Genomic DNA, 18,047 nt, shown 5'->3' on the forward strand with positions numbered 1-18,047 from the left:
TATTTATTTTACCACAATTAAAAAAAGAAAACAACATTCTGGTTGTCCAGGACTAAGAGGGCTTGGGGAAGAATGATGACTGACTGCTAACTGGTACTGACCTTCTTTTGAGGTGAAGATAATGCCCTAAAATTGATTATGGTGATGGTCACACAACTCCATGAATACACTAAAAGCCATTGCATTTTATTTATACTTTAAATGTTGCAACATATGGCATGTGAATTATGTCTCAATAAAGCTGTTATTTAAAACACAAACAAACACCTAAACGGTGCCTAGACAGCACATACAGGTTCTAAACTTATTTAGGGAGTCAGGGAAGAATTCATCAAGAAGTTAACTTTAGGGGGTGCCTGGGTGGCTCAGTTGGTTAAGCGTCTGACTCTTGGTTTAGGCTCAGATCATGATCTCAGGGTTTGTGAGTTTGAGCCCCACATATAGCCTCCTTGGGATTCTCTCTCTCTGTCTCTGACTCTCTCTCTTCCCCTCTTTGCCCCTCCCATGCTCTCTCTCTCAAAATAAATAAATAAACTTAAAAAAAAAAAAAAAAAAGAAGAAGTTAACTTTGAGTTGAAAGTAGAAGGATGCACTGGAATACAATAGGGCAAGAAAGAAGGTGTGAGGACAGAGTTCCAGAAGGCATTCCTGACACAAGAGGAAAAGCAGGGTAAATAACCTAGAGTAAGAGTATGACATGGTGTAAGAACTCAAAGAAAGCCACAATGTGCTGGAATCCAGAGAGCAAGAAGAGTAACCTGAAATGAGGAACCGACTACGTACAAAACCTGAACCTTCTACAATGCTGAGACCAGAGTTCAAGAGATGGGCCACACAGGGTCTTTTAAGCCATCTTCAAGATTAAGTCTTAATCCGGGGTTGCCTGGGTGGCTTAGTCGGTTAAGCGTCCGACTTTCGTTTAGGTCATGATCTCGCGATTCGTGGGTTCGAGCCCCGCGTCGGGCTCTGTGCTGACTGCCAGCTCAGAGCCTGGAGCCTGTTTCAGTTTGTGACTCCCTCTCTCACTGACCCTCCCCTGCTCACGCTGTTTCTCTCTCTCTCTCCTAGAAATAAATAAAACATTAAAAAAAATTAAAAAAAAAAAAAAAAGATTAAGTCTTAATCCAAATAGCAATGTGAAGCCCATAAAAGGTTTTATGCTGGTATGTTTTGAAAAGATCACCTCATCTGCGTTACGGAAAACTGACAGGAGGGAAGCTAATCAATATAGGAAGCCTATTTAAAATGCTCTTTCAATAGGTCAGAGATAATGGTGTCCTTTCTAGAATTATCTAGGTTTGATGACAGCATATTTAAGTCACTGGGGGGAAGATAAATTATTCCATAAATGATATAAGGCACAGCTGGTTCCCTATCCTCATTCCTAACATAAAACAAATTCTATATGTGTTAGTGATTTAACTTTTTAAAATAAGGCCACACATAGAAACAATCAACTAGAGCAACTAAAGCAATGAATCAGAATAGAATGCTCACATTGGGATGCCTGGGTGGCTCAACTGGTTAAGCATCCAACTTTGGCTCAAGTCATGAGCTCACGGTTCTTGGGTTTGAGCACTGCATCAGGCTCTGTGCTGAACCTGCATCAGGCTTCAGATTCTGTCTCCTTCTCTCTTTGTCCCTCCCCCGCTTGCACAAGAATGCAGTCTCTCTCACTCCCTCTCTCTCAAAAATAAATAACCATTAAAAAAAATAAAAAGAATAGAATGCACACAAACTGACCCATGATTTCTAAGGGGAAATTTAGAATATGATAAAGGGACCACTTTCAACAATCAATAATTAATAGATGGTAAGATAACTGCTTTTTAAATTTTAGTATGATGCACACAAAAAGAGTGAAAACTATACATCCAACTTAATAATTATTGTGATTAGCTCTAGGGAAAAGAATATAATTTTAAGGGCAGGCTTTCATTCTTGTCAATTTTTAAACATTTCTTACAATGTGTACTCATATATTAAGACTTCCAAAATACAGAAAAAGTTTAACTTTTAAAAGTCACAAATGTATAACTACAAGAAGTAGGATATATGCACAAGAACATAAATCCGAGAACCTATAAAGGAATAATACTTTTGTGACAGCCAAAAATTATAAAAATTTCTATCAACCAGAAATATACTGTAAAATAAAAAGACAAAGAACTTGGAAAAACACTTCCAACACATATTAGGTTAATTTCCTTAATTTACAGAAAACTCTGAAAAATCAACACAGAAATGGCAACCTAACAAGAAACGAGCAAAGGTCACATTCACAGGAAAACACAGAGCCAATGAACAAAAAACAAAATAGGTACAAATCAAAGTATCACTTTCATCTATTACAAAATTGGTAAAAATTTATCTTGTTAACTTGGTTATCCATATCCAAGTAAGCACGCAACGTTGTTGTATAAGGATGTTCACTGTTTATAAGAGCAAAAAATTGATAAAGCAAAGTGTGTTATCTTTCATCCCTGTGATTTTGATTAAATAAATGATAGTATGAGTACACGAAATCCTACACAGCTGTTGGAAAGAACAAGGCAGATTTCTTTGTAATGATCTGGGGAAATACACAAGATAGACTGAGGTGAAATCAAGTTGCAAAACAGTCAAGGCAATCCTACTTCCATCTAGTATCTTCTTAGATCTGTTTGCCTGGGCTAAGGGGGAGTTGGGGGTTGAAAGGCGAAGAAGAGTTGCCATCCACCTACACTGGGAAGCCTAACTCTCCAGAAGGTAGGAAATACCAAATACAAACTCTGATTACTTCACAGTTTGGTCTTAGCCAAACTTTTAAAAAAAATAATTAGCCTCAAACTCGACTGCCATGGAGGATTCGTGGGCGTCTGATAAGGTAACTTTGATGAAATCATGACCAGGTGGGCACGAATTATTCCCACACATAAAAAGAGACCTTTGGCTGCAACATCATGGGAGGACATGAAGAAGGGGTCCCCTTGAGGGAGAAGACCAATACCTACCAAAGAGTAAACAACTTGAAGCCCATAGGCTGTTAAAAATGATACACCCCAAGCAAAACACAAAAAGAACAAAAAGAAAAAGGAGTATTTAAGTGAAGATGTAAATGGATTCCTGGAATACCTAAGGCAAAACCCACAGATGGTTCATAATGGGGAGGGGATAGCAAAAGTCAGGAGGTAAGGGAAGAAATTGCAGTTGCTTTAAAGAAAGATAGTGGCTAGGAAGGAAGAAGACTAAAAAGACAAGCAGCAAAGAAAAGTGCAATGGTATGTTTCCTTTGTAGAAAACCTGGGCACGGGATTGCACATCGTACAGCTGCCATTGAGAATCAAGATATGGGCACTGGAGTATGTTACTAGTGTGGATCCACAGAGCATGAAACAAACAAGTGCAAAACGAAAGTAGATCCAGCTCTTGGTGAATTTTCTTTCGCAAAATGTTTTGTTTGTGGGGAAATGGGACATCTGTCCAGATCTTGTCCTGATAATCCCAAAGGACTTTATGTGGATGGTGGTTGCTGCAGACTTTGTGACTGTATGGAATATTTTAAGAAAGACTGCCCTGACAGCCAGAATTCATATCAAACAGTCACAGTTGGTTGCTGGGCAAAGGTAATGAGTGCAGACTATGAAGAAATTTTGGATGTGCTCGAACCATAGAAACCCAAAACAAAGATACCTAAAGTTGCTAATTTTTCATAATGATTAGTATTATCATTCGTTACCACCTCATTGTTAGCCATTCTGAACTGGGCCTACCTCACAAATTGGAGCTGGGCTCCCTTGGAGACCTGTGTTGTAGATACCAGGATGATGTGCGTATGGTCAAATAGTTTCCTGAGTGCTGTCCATTAAAGACTGCCTCTATTACTGGAGAAAATCATTGAAGAAAAGTGTAAGATTTTTAAACTAGATTCTCTAAAAGAATATTTTTAACAGATAGAACTTAGACATAACTAAGTGGTTATATACTTGATTATAGCAATCATCTTTTTCTTAAAAACTATGCATTAATATGAACCACCCTTAAACAAAGTATAACTGCTTTGCATTTGGAAATGAAGTTTTGGTTATATTGTTTTCTTGGTTCAAAAGATCAATTTATTATTATATTAGGAATTTATAAGTTGGCACAAAATCTGTATTTTTTAAATATTTAATAAAAACTCATTTGCTATTTACTTAAAAAAAATGATTAGCCTTCATGTCAGAGAACTGACTATACATATCTAACAGAAAACCTGAGTGTAAATATACCCTACCCTTATAGGCAGATAAAACTCACCCTTGAAAGCCTGTTTCTCACCTCTCTTTTCAAATTGTCCAGAGGGACAAAGGGCTCAGATTGTACTGGTGTAGACAAAAACAAATGTCCACTTAAAACTGGTCCTTCCCTTCTTCCTATCTGTGCCTCCCCAGGTTAATCAAATGCCATTTGAAATTAAAAGATATTAGTAAGTTTTTTTAATGAAATTCAAATACTAAAATGCTTACTACCTACCCAGTTCTATAGCCTCTGAACACCGAAATGCTAACAAATTGTCTTTTATAAAGGGAGACCTGTTTCTATCATCACCCATAAAAATTGTAAAACACAGCTAGTTATAAGTCTCCTTTTTATCCATTTGAGTAACAAAATTAGATTCCACCAATATCACCATCACCCCCACCTCCAAAAAGCCCACAGCTTCTTGAGGGCAGGAACCTATTTCAGTCATTGCTCTGTCTCCAAACACCTCCTTTGCTGCTTAAGCCACAGCAATGAATAAATATTTGCTGAATTTCTAAAGTTTATTTTCTCTGTATCTATATATGCCAGGAGCATGTAAATCAACTAGAATTTTAAAGTGTATGTCAGTATTCAAAGTGGAAAGAATATCCATCCAATGGAAAAAAGACAGCCTCTTTAACAGATGGCGCTGGGAGAACTGGACAGCAACATGCAGAAGAATGAAATAGATCATTTTCTCACACCATACACAAAAATAAACTCAAAATGGATAAAGGACCTGAATGTGAGACAGGAAATCATCAAAACCCTAGAGGAGAAAGCAGGAAACAACCTCCTTGCCCTCAACCGCAGCAATTTCTTGCTTGACACGTCCCCAAAGGCAAGGGAATCAAGAGCAAAAATGTACTGGGACTTCATCGAGATAAAAAGCTTCTGCATGGCAAAGGAAACAATCCATAAAACTAATAGGCAACGGACAGAATGAGAAAAGATAGTTACAAATGACATATCAGATAAAGGGCTAGTATCCAAAATCTATAAGGAACTCACCAACTCCACACCCGAAAAACATTAAATCCAGTAAAGAAATAGGCAGAAGACATGAACAGACACTTCTCCAAAGAGGACATGCAGATGGCCAACAGACACATGAAACGATGCTCAGTGTCCCTCATCATTAGGGAAATGAAAATCAAAACCACACTGAGATACCACCTCACGCCAGTCAGAGTGGCTAAAATGAACAAATCAGGAGACTATAAATGCTGGCGAGGATGTAGAGAAATGGGTACTCTCCTACACTGTTGGTGGGAAGGTAAACTGGTGCTGCCCCTCTGGAAAACAGTGTGGAGGTTCCTCCAAAAATTAACAATAGATCTCCCCTATAACCCAGCAATTGCACTGCTAGGAATTTACCCAAGGGATACAGGAGTGCTGATGCATCAGAGCACATGTACCCCAATGTTCATAGCAGCACTCTCAACAATAGCCAAAATATGGAAAGAGCCTAAGTGTCCATGAACTGACAAATGGATCAAGATGTGATTCATCTATGGGGCGCCTGGGTGGCTTAGTCGGTTAAGCGTCCGACTTTCGCTCAGGTCATGATCTCGCGGTTCGTGGGTTCGAGCCCCGCGTCGGGCTCTGTGCTGACTGCCAGCTCAGAGCCTGGAGCCTGTTTCAGTCTGTGACTCCCTCTCTCTCTGACCCTGCCCTGCTCACGCTGTCTCTCTCTCTCTCTCCTAGAAATAAATAAAACATTTAAAAAAAACAAGATATGATTCATCTATACAATGGAATACTACATGGCAATGAAAAAGAATGAAATCTGGCCATGTGTAGCAACATGGATGGAACTTGAAGGTGTTATGCTGAGCGAAATAAGTCAGGCAGAGAAGGACAGATACCGTATGTTTGCACTATAGGCGGATTAGGATGAACTTAACGGAGGACCATGGGGGAGGAGAAGGGGAAAAATAACTGGGGAGAGGGAGGGAGATTCTTGAATGCTGAGAACTGAGGACTGATGGGGGTGGGGGAGAGGGGAAAGGGGGTGATGGGCATGGAGGAGGGCACTTGTTGGGATGAGCACTGGGTGTTATATGGAAACCAACTTAACAATAAACTATTTAAGAAAAAACAAAGTATATGTCAGTATTAACTAGTCTCCAGTAAAATGAGAAAATGCATTTATAAATAGAGGACATTCCTCAATAGTTCTATGCTTCTGTGGAACTTTCTTCACAGACTTGAGCTTTTTTAAGTACCATTTAGTTTTCAATTAGTAGTTACCACTTAAAGTTACTGGTTTTTTGAAAATAGAATGGAAACAGTTCTTTTTGGCTAGGACCTCAGAACAAGCATCAATGCACACTAGCAGCTAATCACTAGAGCGAAAAACTTAACCAATCCCATTTCACATTCAAATCTCGTGTGTCCAGGGACACCTGGGTGGCTCAGTCTGTTAAGGATCTGACTTTAACTCAGGTCTGTGGGTTTACACTCTGCATCAGGCTCTATGCTGACAGCTCAGAGCCTGGAGCCTGCTTCAGGTTCTGTGTCTCCCTCTCTCTCTGCCCCTCCCCCACTTGCACTGTCTCTCTCAGAGAGACAAACATTAAAAAATAATAATAATAAAATAAATCTCATGTGTCCGGAGACATTAAGAAGTTGCTTTATCAGGGGCACCTGGGTGGCCCAGTCGGTTAAGCAGCTGTCTCTCAAAGAAAACAAACATCTAAAAAAAAAAAGCAACCTATAAACTGTTGGTTAACTTATGCCCACAGTCAGACTGCTATTGCAAGTATTAATTGTAATAGGAAAATACTAATGTATAAATTAAATGATTATCAAAAGTTTCAAAATATGAAAAAGTAGAATTGTGTAGGAACTCTCCAGAAGCTACCAGAACTCTCCAGAAGCTTCAGTATTATCAACCAACGGCCTGTTTCATTTCATCTATTTTATCTGTACACATATGCAATTCCTTCCCTCCTCCCCTGGATTATTTTGAATTTTTTCAGTGTTTTGTTCATATTTCATGACTTAGACTTTTTTTTTTAAATGTTTTATTTATTTCTTGGAGAGAGAGAGAGAGAGAGAGAAACAGCGTGAACAGGGGAGGGTCACAGAGAGAGGGAGTCACAGACTCCGAAACAGGCTCCAGGCTCTGAGCTGGCAGTCAGCACAAAGCCTGATGTGGGGCTCGAACCCACGAACCGCGAGATCATGACCTAAGTGAAAGTCGGACACTTAACTGACTAAGCCACCCAGGTGCCCCTTATGACTTAGACATTTTATGACTAATTGCAATAAAGCTAGTTGCTTATAAGAGTCAAGACCATGATTTGGGTACTATTTGGCATTGTTCTCACATTGGGGACATAGATGGAGGAGGTGAACAACTCTGAAACAAGGACATTGGAAGCACTGTTTTTAATACCCTTGGGTATTTGTAAAATACCCTTCTATACCTTGACATAAATTCTAGGTATCTGTAAAACACTCTGAAATAAATTCTAATATACCAGGATTCTGATTCAGTAACCCAGTTCTGTCTTGCCCAAAAATTGAGCAACATTTTTAAAGTTTATTTTTATTTATTTTGAGAGTGAGATATAGAGCAAGTAGGGGAGGAGCAGAGAGAAAGGGAGAGAGAATCCCAAGCAGGCTCCACACTGTCAGTGAAGGGCCCACACGAGGCTCAATACCACAAACCATGAGATCATGACCTGAGATGAAATCAAGAGTCAGACGCTTAACCAACTGAGCCACCCAGGCACCCCTCATGGTTGCTTTTTATGCCTCATAAAGGACAAAACAAGTGCACACATCTAAAGCTCTCAAACTATCCTCTCTTAAACAACTCCTACCATAGAAATGAAGTGAAATAATATACTCTTAATGCTGGGAGGGCAAATGCCCTCAGATCCGGGTCATTTCCTCCTCCCACTGCAAATAACAAACCTTTCCCAGTAGAGTTCAGCTGTAATATGTCAGTTGAGTCATCCTGTTTCTATATGCTGAGGGAATTTTCCAATTGCCGTTAACTGTTTTACAATCTGCTATTAAACCTTAAACACTCCAGCTCATGCTGGGTGGGTTTAATTTACCTTATTTCACCTCTGGAGAGTCAAATTTAATTGCCTGCTATATCTTTGGGAAAGGTGAGAAAGTAGATATTGTAGTTTCACTATACTATTCTCTAGAATTATGCCATGGAGTTACATGCTTATGCACAGGATTGATTCCTTGGGAAATAAACTTTTTTTTTTTTTTTTTTTTTTTTTATTTCTAGGAGAGAGAGAGAGAGACAGCGTGAGCAGGGGAAGGTCAGAGAGAGAGGGAGACACAGACTCTGAAAAAGGCTCCAGGCTCAGAGCTGGCAGTCAGCACAGAGCACGACGCGGGGCTCGAACCCACGAACCGCGAGATCATGACCCAAGCGAAAGTCGGACGCTTAATCAACTAAGCCACCCAGGCGCCCCGGGAAATAAACTTCTTAAAAGTGGTTCCTAATGAACCTCAACACTCTTAGTAGCAAAGCATAGAATAGCAAAGTTATCAGTGTTAGATTTATCAGATCACCTGGTATCAGTAGTATCCCCAGAAGTACATAGAGTAAAACGAAAAATGTCAACTTTCCAATTCCTCCCCAACTCCCCAGAGGTACTGGTTAAAGTCCACTGTGAATACTTTCCATATGTATTTACACCCTTATAAATATGTATATACATATATCATTTTGGTAGATCTTACAGATCACCTCTTACATGTTCTGCAATTTGTCTTTTCGTAGCATAAAAAGCCTCCAGACCTTTCAATACATAAAAACATGAACACACAATTTTAGCATTCCTGTAGTAGAGATTAGAGATTTTCCAATTTTTTTTAATGTTTACTTATTTTTGAGAAAGAGTACATGCAAGCAGGGGACAGAGAGAGGGGGACAGAGCATCCAAAGTGGCCTCTGTGCTGATTAGCAGCAAGTCTGATGTGGGGCCTGAACTCACGAATGGGGAGATCATGACCTGAGCCAAAGTTGGGAGGCTCAACTGAACCACACAGATGTCCCCCATTGTTTTTTTTTTTAAGTAATCTCTACCCCCAATATGGGAATTGAGCTCATGACCCTGAGATCGAGAGTCACATGCTCAATGGACTGAGCCACCCAGGCATCCCATGGACTTTCTAATTTTTTTGTTAATATTGCAACAAACATCTTTATGCCCCTATTTTTGTGGAGCTAAATACAAAAAAAAACCCCACTAAATCTCTGGGTCTAAAGATATTTACAAAAAGCCTTTGCCAGTTTGAATTCTTTCAACAGCACACAGTACATGTTACTAACTGTATAACATAGTAATTATATATAATATTATCACTGATAGTAAAATAATATATGGATATACTCAACTACATATGGATATACTCAAAAAAATGTCAGGCCCCCAAAATATATCTCATTGTTTTTTATTTCCTAATCCCAAAAAGGCTGCATATATTTTCACATTTATTGGCATTTATATTTCTTATTCCTCAAACTTTTTGTCTTATTGCTTTTAGCAGCTTTTCATGTTACTGAATATTAATCTACTGCTATATCATAGTAAGATTGAGAATTTTGTAGGTTATTTGCTTCTCTTTCTTCTAGGTGGCTCCAAAGCCAGATTCATAAGGTTCTATTTTTATGTATTTTTAAGAATTTTTTAATGTTTATTTATTTTTGAGAGAGAGACAGACCACTAGTGGGGTAGGAGCAGAGACACAGGAGGAGACACAGAATCGGAAGCAGGATCCAGGCTCTGAGCTGTCAGCACAGTGTCTGACACTGGGCTCGAACTCACGAACCGTGAGAACCTGACCTGAGCTGAAACCAGACAATTAACCGACTGAACCACCCAGGTGCCCTACATATTTTTCTATTTAAATACTTATCTATTTTTCAGACTATCAGCTAAAGAGTTAATACAATTACAAACCGTAAAAAACAGATCTAAAATCCTAAGACAGCAATGGAAAATAACACCCAGGAGCACCTGGGTGGCTCCCTCACCTAAGCTTTCTACTCCTGATTTAGGCTCAGGTCATGATCTCATGGTTCATGGGATCAAACCCTGCATCGGGCTCCATGCTAACACCACAGAGCCTGCTTGGGATTCTCTCTTTTCCTCTCTAATCCTCCCCTGCCCTCTCTCTTAAAATAAATAAAATTTTTAAAACAATAAGAAGAAAAGAACATCCAATGACAATATGAAATAATACTTGGTAAGTATTTTCATTTTCTTCAAATGTTTTAACACATTGATATGCTGACAGAGCTGAAGAGTAACAATAAACCCTAGATTTTCTTTTGATAATTTTACTTAAGCTCTTTTATTTTGGAGCTATTTTTGTTGCCACAGGGGTCAAGAACTCACATGAAAACCAAAACTGTCTTCCAAACCATTAAAGATTTAGGGAGGAAAGCATTTCTATGTTAGTATGCATATGTGAATTTTCATTTTGGTTCTTCTTACAGAAGAAAATATTTGGTTTTGTGAGAACCTTTTAAGAAAATATTATATTCTAAGTTATTTTAAAAGAGAGTATTTTACAAATACTTAGGAGTAACAAAAATTCCCAAAATGTAACAAAATGTTAACGTAGGTCTCAAGGTGATAAAAGTCACTTTCAAATGTGTTAGCAATTTTTATAACATATTGCAGAACAGTAAATATTTTAAAAGTGCTTTTAACACAAAATGCTTGGATGATTCAGTTATGAATTTTTAAAGGAAATAATCCAATCATATCCTAGAGTAACCTATAATAGTTCTCACATTAATTTGCAATGGAACTACCATTACATGACCTTTACCTATAAATGGCCTTAAATTGCTTACTTCTTTACTTTACCAAATGCATAGCAAATTTCCTACCAGTAGGTAAAATGTAACAGAAACAAGAAAAAAATTTTAAAAATACAACAGGACTAAGAAAGAGGATATGGTCATGAAATCTGAATAAAAGGCAAAACCCTGACAATCATTAAAAATTGAAGCTTGGGGGCACCTGGGAGGCTCAGTGGATTAAGTGTGACTTCAGCTCAGGTCATGATCTCATGGTTCATGAGTTCGAGCCCCACAGGCCTGCTTCAGATTCTGTGTCTCCCTCTCTCTCTGCCCCTCCTCTCCTCACACTCTATCTCTGTCTCTCTCTCTCAAAAATAAATATAAATAAATACATATTCAGGGCTATAAGCAAAATGGTAAATACATCTCTAAGAGACAAAAGAGTTAAAATAGCCAAGAGAGGCTCTAAAAAGTCTTTGAAATAGGGAAAGCCAAAGGAAAAAGATAATTCCTGTCAGAGTCATATAGTTAATTAACAAACATAAAAAAAAAAAAAGTCACCCTGGAGTGCCTGGCTGGCTCAGTTGGTAGAGCATGGGGCTCTTGATCTTGAATTTGAATCCTAAATTGAGACGTAGAGTTTACTTTAAAAAAACTCACCTTAACTATGTCATCAAATACATGCAAATTAATGGGAACTTTTACCTAAAAACAAAACACAGAAAGTACCATGAAACTTTACTCATACACTGCTAGTCCTACAGCTAATAGCTACAACACTTCTGAAAAGTAATTTGGCAACATGTATCAAAACTGTAGGGATACCTGGGGGGCTGTCCATAGAGAGTGCTTCTTGATCTTGGAGCAGTGAATTCGGGCCCCACATTAAGTGTACAGTTACTTAAAAAAAAAAAAAAAAAACTATAAAAATGTTCTTATCAATGATATGTGATTTATTTTTAAATACTCTAACAGAGCAGGGAAAGCAGGAGGTTAGAAAGGAATAAATCTTCCATACAGAATTCCAAATAATGTAAGTAGATTTAACCCCTCAAAGAGGTAAAGCTTAACTCTCCTTTGACCTTGAATGTCAACCTGACTTAGTGACTTAACTTCTAAAGAGTAGAATATAGAAAGCAAAGGTGACTTTATAGTGGAGAAACCTAGCAAATATTACCTTAACCAAAAGATCAAGGTATATATCATGAATAACAAATCATGTTGATATTATGTACCCTTTATTAAGATGTGAAGAGCAGCTCACATCTGTGGTATTCTACCTCCAAAACATAACACTAAGTCTAATCATGAGAAAAATCATCAAACCCAAACTGTGAGGAATTCTACAAATACCTAACCAATACTCCTCAAAACTGTCAAGGGTATCAAAAACAAGGGAAGAACACAAAACTTATCACAAATCAGAGAAGATAAGGCCTTACAAATGATAAAAAGAAATCGATTACTGACATTTTACTTATCTTAAATTAGCAATACTGGGTAATATGCTATTAATTCCAGTTATCCATTGTTCTCCAGAAACTTTTTGGGATCACCCTCCCTATAATTCTACCAAGAGGCTAATAAATTAATGTTTCCTTGAAGTAGAGTACTGTATATCAGATATTTCTGACCTTCCAAACAAGCTTTCAATCCCTTTACGTTTTATGACTTAAGAGTCTCTGGCCTCTGCTGTCCCTGCTCCATTGAGGCCCCAAGATAAACTGAATGCATGACTTAGGTCTTTTCCTTTCCTTTTAAAATAAATCCCCCAATATCCACATCAAAACATAACGAAATGTCAGCTTATCCTTTATACATCTCAGATCCATTCCTTAAAACAGAGAGGAAGGGAGGGGATGGTGGCGCCTGGCTGGCTCAGTCAGTGGAGCATGTAACCCTTAATCTTGGGGTCATGAGTTCAAGCCCCACATCGGGTTTATTGCTTACTTGCAAAAAAGGAAGAAGAGGAGGAAGGGGGAGGGAAGCAATCAGGTCTAACAATCCAGAATTACAACTTGATTTTTCCTTTATTATTCTCAAAGCTGAATTATAAAAAAAATATGTACCCTTAAACTCTTTTTTTTTTTTTTTTGCCAATCTCTAGTTGTCTCTCTTCTTCAATGAAGGTTAGTTCCCTGCCCTGCTTCCAAGAGCAAAATTACTAAAAATTCATTTCCTTCATAAGAAATGAGTCAGAAATCCAGTATGCTCAATGTGAAATTCTTGTGGTTAAGGAAAAAAGTATGTGGAATTACTACTTGCCCAGAATTTAAACCCAGGGAAGATTTATGCTACATTAAAATGACTGTACTGGTTCTGTTAAGGTGATCAGGTGATGTTTTTTCTTCTTGTTTTCCTAAGTTTCTATACTACATTTTACTGCTTGAATCCAATTATATATCTTGGGGCACCTCGATGGCTCAGTTGGTTAAGTGTCTGACTGTGGGTTCGAGCCTCATATTGGGCTCTGTGCTGACAGCTCAGAGCCTGCTTCAGATTCTGTGTCTCCCTCTCTCTCTGCCCCTCCCCCACTTGTGCTCTGCCTCTGTCTCTCAAAAATAAATAAATGTAAAAAATATTTTAAAAAGTACATATTTACATAAGGGTATGCCAATTTGTATATACATGTAAACATTCACACAGACATTAAACAAATGATTCAACCCAAAATACTAAAGGTTGTTGCCAAAACTCCTACACATTAAATAACTTAAATGTTAATTTTTATCTCTAGAGAATGGTTTGCAAATAATCTAAAACCTTAAGAATTTAGTATTTAAAAGTATTTATATAATCAGTTGCCTCTGGAAAGGGTGGCTACGGGACAGAAGTAGTAATGACACTTCTGAACTATTCAAAAAATATTAACTTTTTAAAAGACTAACCTTACTGGAAGCTTCTTGTTCTTCCCACTACCAGAACCATTAGCTCTAGGAACAAATAAATGCATCTCAATTTTCTCTTGAACTGAATATGCTAAATTTTCTTAACCCTCTATATGAACCTCTGTCATCACTGAATTTGTAGGCTAGACTTTATAATAAAAAGGCTTCGAAACATTATAAGTAAATGTATTACAAAATGAACCAAATTATATCAACAAAAAATGACTAAGTATATAAATGGATACTTCTAAAATCAGCCTTTGCCCTGAATCTGAGATAATCATTCTTTGCAAACTCAGTTTTCCAAAGTTTACCTTTCCCTAAAGTGTACATACACTTATCACGATGAGCACTGAGTAATATACAGAATTACTGAGTCACTGTACTGTACACCTAAAACTAATAGAACAATGTATGTTTACTATACTGGAATTAAAACAAAAAACTTAATAAGTTTCCTTGCTCCTATTCATTCTCTGGTAGAAGCTTTAACAAGAAATCAAAATGCTAAAACAATGTATAAATACCACAAAACTATCAATATTGATATAATGTTTTGTCAAATTGAGTTTAAAATAACGGCAGGGGCACCTAGGTGACTCAGTCAGTTAAGCATCCAACTTCTGATTTGGGCTCAGATCATGATGTCATGGTTCCTGAGTTTGAGCCCCAAGTCGGGTTCTGCACTGACAGCATGGAGCCTGCTTGGGATTCTCTCTCTCCCTCCCTCTCTGTCCCTACCCTGCTCATGTTCTCTCCCTCCCTCTCTCTCAAAATAAATAAACTTTAATAAAAAATATTTTCAAAAATACACAGGGGTGCCTGGGTGGCTCAGTCAGTTGAGCATCCAACTTCAGCTCAGGTCATGATCTCACTGCTCCTGAGTTCGACCCCCAGGTTGGGCTCTGCGCTGACAGCTAAGAGCCTGGAGCCTGTTTCAGATTCTATGTCTCCCTCTCTGTCTCTGCCCCTCCCTGGCTCATGCTCTGTCTTTCTCTCTCAAAACTAAATAAACATTAAAAAAAATTTTTTTTAAATACACATAAAAAAGAAAAAAAGGAAAAAGACATGGACTGGACTAGTTTTGTTTTCCCAAGGCAAATCCAAAATCAAAAACACCTTGGATGCATACCACAGATGGGACAGCAAGGAGAAAAACGAAGGTGGAGGAAGGAGTGGGATAAAGATAATACAACAACTTAATAAGTAAGAAATAAATTCTTTTTAATAGAATTTTCTGAACATACCAACCACAAAATGTATTTATCTATACATCAAAGCTTAAATCACATATGAATGAAGGAATCAATATTTTAATAAATGGTCCTAGGAAAACCTGCTAACAATTAAGAAGGAAAAAACCCAGTAGTTATTCTAGAAGGCAATTTAGGTGAATATTTTATTTGACCACTGTGGAAGAGCTACCACATACAATGGAAAATACCAACAAATTTACAAAATAATACTGTAAACATTAAAAAAAAATCCCAAATAAAATAAAAAGAGCAAAAGAATTGGGAGGAAACCACATTCAACTAAGGCATTTGAGATTACAAAATTATCAATTTTCACGGCACTATGAATCCAAAAGTTAAAAAGTGTTCACGGCCTCTGAACAACTCCGTTTCTATTTTAAAAAATCTGAAATACAAACATTTATGTACAAAGATGGTTTTTGTAAGAGTGAAAAACTGGAACAATCTAAATGTCTGGGTAAAAGGGACTGTTTAAATTATGATACATTCTATGAAGTATTATGCAGTATCATTTTCTTTCATAAGGACATGAGGAAATAATCAGAACATAATATTAAAGTATATCAAATAGGATATAAAAATAAGCATAGCACATACACATGGTTAAAAAAAGCACTAAAACACAAACAAAAATTTGAAAGCATGCATACCAAAAACTTAAACCTTGGGTATCTCTGGGTGATTTTTTAATGTTTTTATTTATTTATAGAAGAAAGAGAGAGAGAGACAGCGTGAGCAGGGGAGGGTCAGAGAGAGAGGGAGTCACAGACTGAAACAGGCTCCAGGCTCTGAGCTGGCAGTCAGCACAGAGCCGGACGCGGGGCTCGAACCCACGAACCGCGAGATCATGACCTAAGTGAAAGTCGGACGCTTAACCGACTAAGCCACCCAGGCGCCCCTATACATTTTATATTTTTAACTTTTTAAAAAAGTTTATTCATTTATTTTTGAGAGAGAGACAAAGAGAGAGAAAAAGAGCAAGCACAATTGGGGGAGGGGCACAGAAAGAGAGGGAAACACAGAATCCAAAACAGGCTCCAGGCTCTGAGCTGTCTGAGCCACCTAGATGCCTCTATACAATTTAGTTTTGAAGTATCATATAATGATCATACATTAACTCGTATAATAAGGAAAAATTTTTTGGATGTTGCAGCTAAATCCAGGAAAACTAACAAATTTATCAGTAAATAAACGGCAAAAAGTAAATAAATAAAACATTAAAATATGGCAGGGATATGGTTAAGAGATTAAGGCAGCATCAATCAAATGCAATGTACAGACCTTGTTTGACTCCTGATTCAAACAAATGTTATAAAAGGACATTTATGCAAGAACAAGGGACTTTGAATACTGATTGGATCAAATAACATTTAGGAATTACTAACTTTTTTTTACCATAGCTACAATGTCAATTATCACATCCAAAAAGAGTCCTTATCTCTGAGAGATACCACTAGATATTTTCAGTTACTGAGATACAATGCCTGGAAACTAGTTGAAAATAATCCTGGCAAGGGGGAAGTATAGACAAAATAAAACAGCCATGAGTTAAATAATTGTTGAAGCCAGCTAATGGGTACACAGGAACTCATTATACTATTTTACCTTTTAGTACCAAAAGGTACAAACATACTTAAGGTTTTTTTTAAATACAGTTTTAAAGAAAAAACACTGCTGCTTCTCTCCATGCAAACACAGGGCTCTTCTTGAGAAAGCAGAGATAACCAAGGTTGATTCAAAGCAGAGGATGAAAATAATCTTTACACTGCGATTTTAAGAAAGTGATTTATGATGAAATCATCTTTTCAAATAACCAATCAAATCTTTATGGTGATCAAAAACGGTATCAAAATTCTCTCCATTTAAAAAATAAAAATAAAAACCCACAGCAAGAACAAAATGCAAAGTAACAATTTAGAATGCATGCAATTTGTTTTTTAAGACAGAAAATAGAAATGATGGTCAATGAAATGGGGAACTCAGAATAAGTATTCTATGCATTTTTTTCTAAAAAGCATCAATTCTACTGATGAAAGCTCCAAAGTTATAAAACCAAGAAAGTGAACCAAATGCCAGAAACTGCTAAAACTGCCTTCAGGACATTCAGGGAGACTACATTTGAGTTTGTTTTCCACTCTGTTTTTAACCTTATTCCCAATTATATGACAGAGGTAATTACTCACCTCTAAAAATAATTTCCTTTTAGAAATAGCTTTCTGACCCCAAGTTTTTATGCAGAGGTTTTTATCCCATAGTAAATTAGATAAATGACCAAACCAAAGAGTAGAGATATTCCAAAACTTTGGCCGTCTTTCATATTAAACATGGAGAACAAAATATTTGCCTATTAATTTGAGTAAAATATCATTATCATGCTTTATACCAATATACTACAATTAAACAGGATTAATTTTATCAGATGACCCAACGTCTCAATGTAATAAGGTGTTCAAATTCACTCATACACAACACATATTCACTTGCTCTATTCTTTTATCAAAATGGATCTCAAGTAAACATAGCCATACCTGTAGTTTATATTTGCCTGTAGCTTAGCTAACTACTTTCACATTTTAACAACACCTCTTCTGACAAAGTCAAAAGCAGGAGATTATCCCTATTTTTAAATGAGGAAATCAGGGGGTGCCCAGGTGGCTCAACTGGTTAAGCGTCCAACTCTTGATTTCAGCTCAAGTCATGATCACAGAGTTGTGAGATCGAGCCCCATATCCAGCTCTGTGCTGAGCATGGAGCCTGCTTACTATTCTCTCTCCCCCTCTGCCTCTATCCCTTTCCCACTCGTGCATGCACTCACTCACTCTCTCTAAAAAAATGAAATAAAAAATA

General features: G+C 37.4%; 1 protein-coding gene and 1 pseudogene across 5 annotated transcripts in view; one reads left to right on the plus strand and one right to left on the minus strand.

Annotated features, from left to right (window-relative positions):
* The window catches only part of SMIM14 (small integral membrane protein 14), an 85,149-nt gene that overhangs the window by 56,050 nt on the left and 11,052 nt on the right, over positions 1 to 18,047 (minus strand). Inside the window, exons 2-3 of one of the 5 annotated variants that reach the window (XM_039227020.1) lie at positions 11,717 to 11,761; positions 3,753 to 3,863 (exon numbers count right to left, since the gene is read on the minus strand). The exons of 1 other annotated variant lie outside the window; for it this stretch is intronic. The gene's annotated coding sequence lies outside the window, so the exon portion shown is untranslated. Of the gene's footprint in view, positions 1 to 783; positions 866 to 3,752; positions 3,864 to 11,716; positions 11,762 to 18,047 lie in introns of those variants that run through there. 3 more of the 5 variants (XM_039227023.1, XM_039227022.1, XM_039227024.1) reach the window with 3 other exon arrangements.
* Positions 2,884 to 3,695, plus strand: LOC120228525 (annotated as a pseudogene).

Source organism: Hyaena hyaena, unplaced genomic scaffold (assembly GCF_003009895.1).
Source record: "Hyaena hyaena isolate Hyena2069 unplaced genomic scaffold, ASM300989v1 scaffold_24, whole genome shotgun sequence".
Classification (NCBI taxonomy): domain Eukaryota; kingdom Metazoa; phylum Chordata; class Mammalia; order Carnivora; family Hyaenidae; genus Hyaena; species Hyaena hyaena.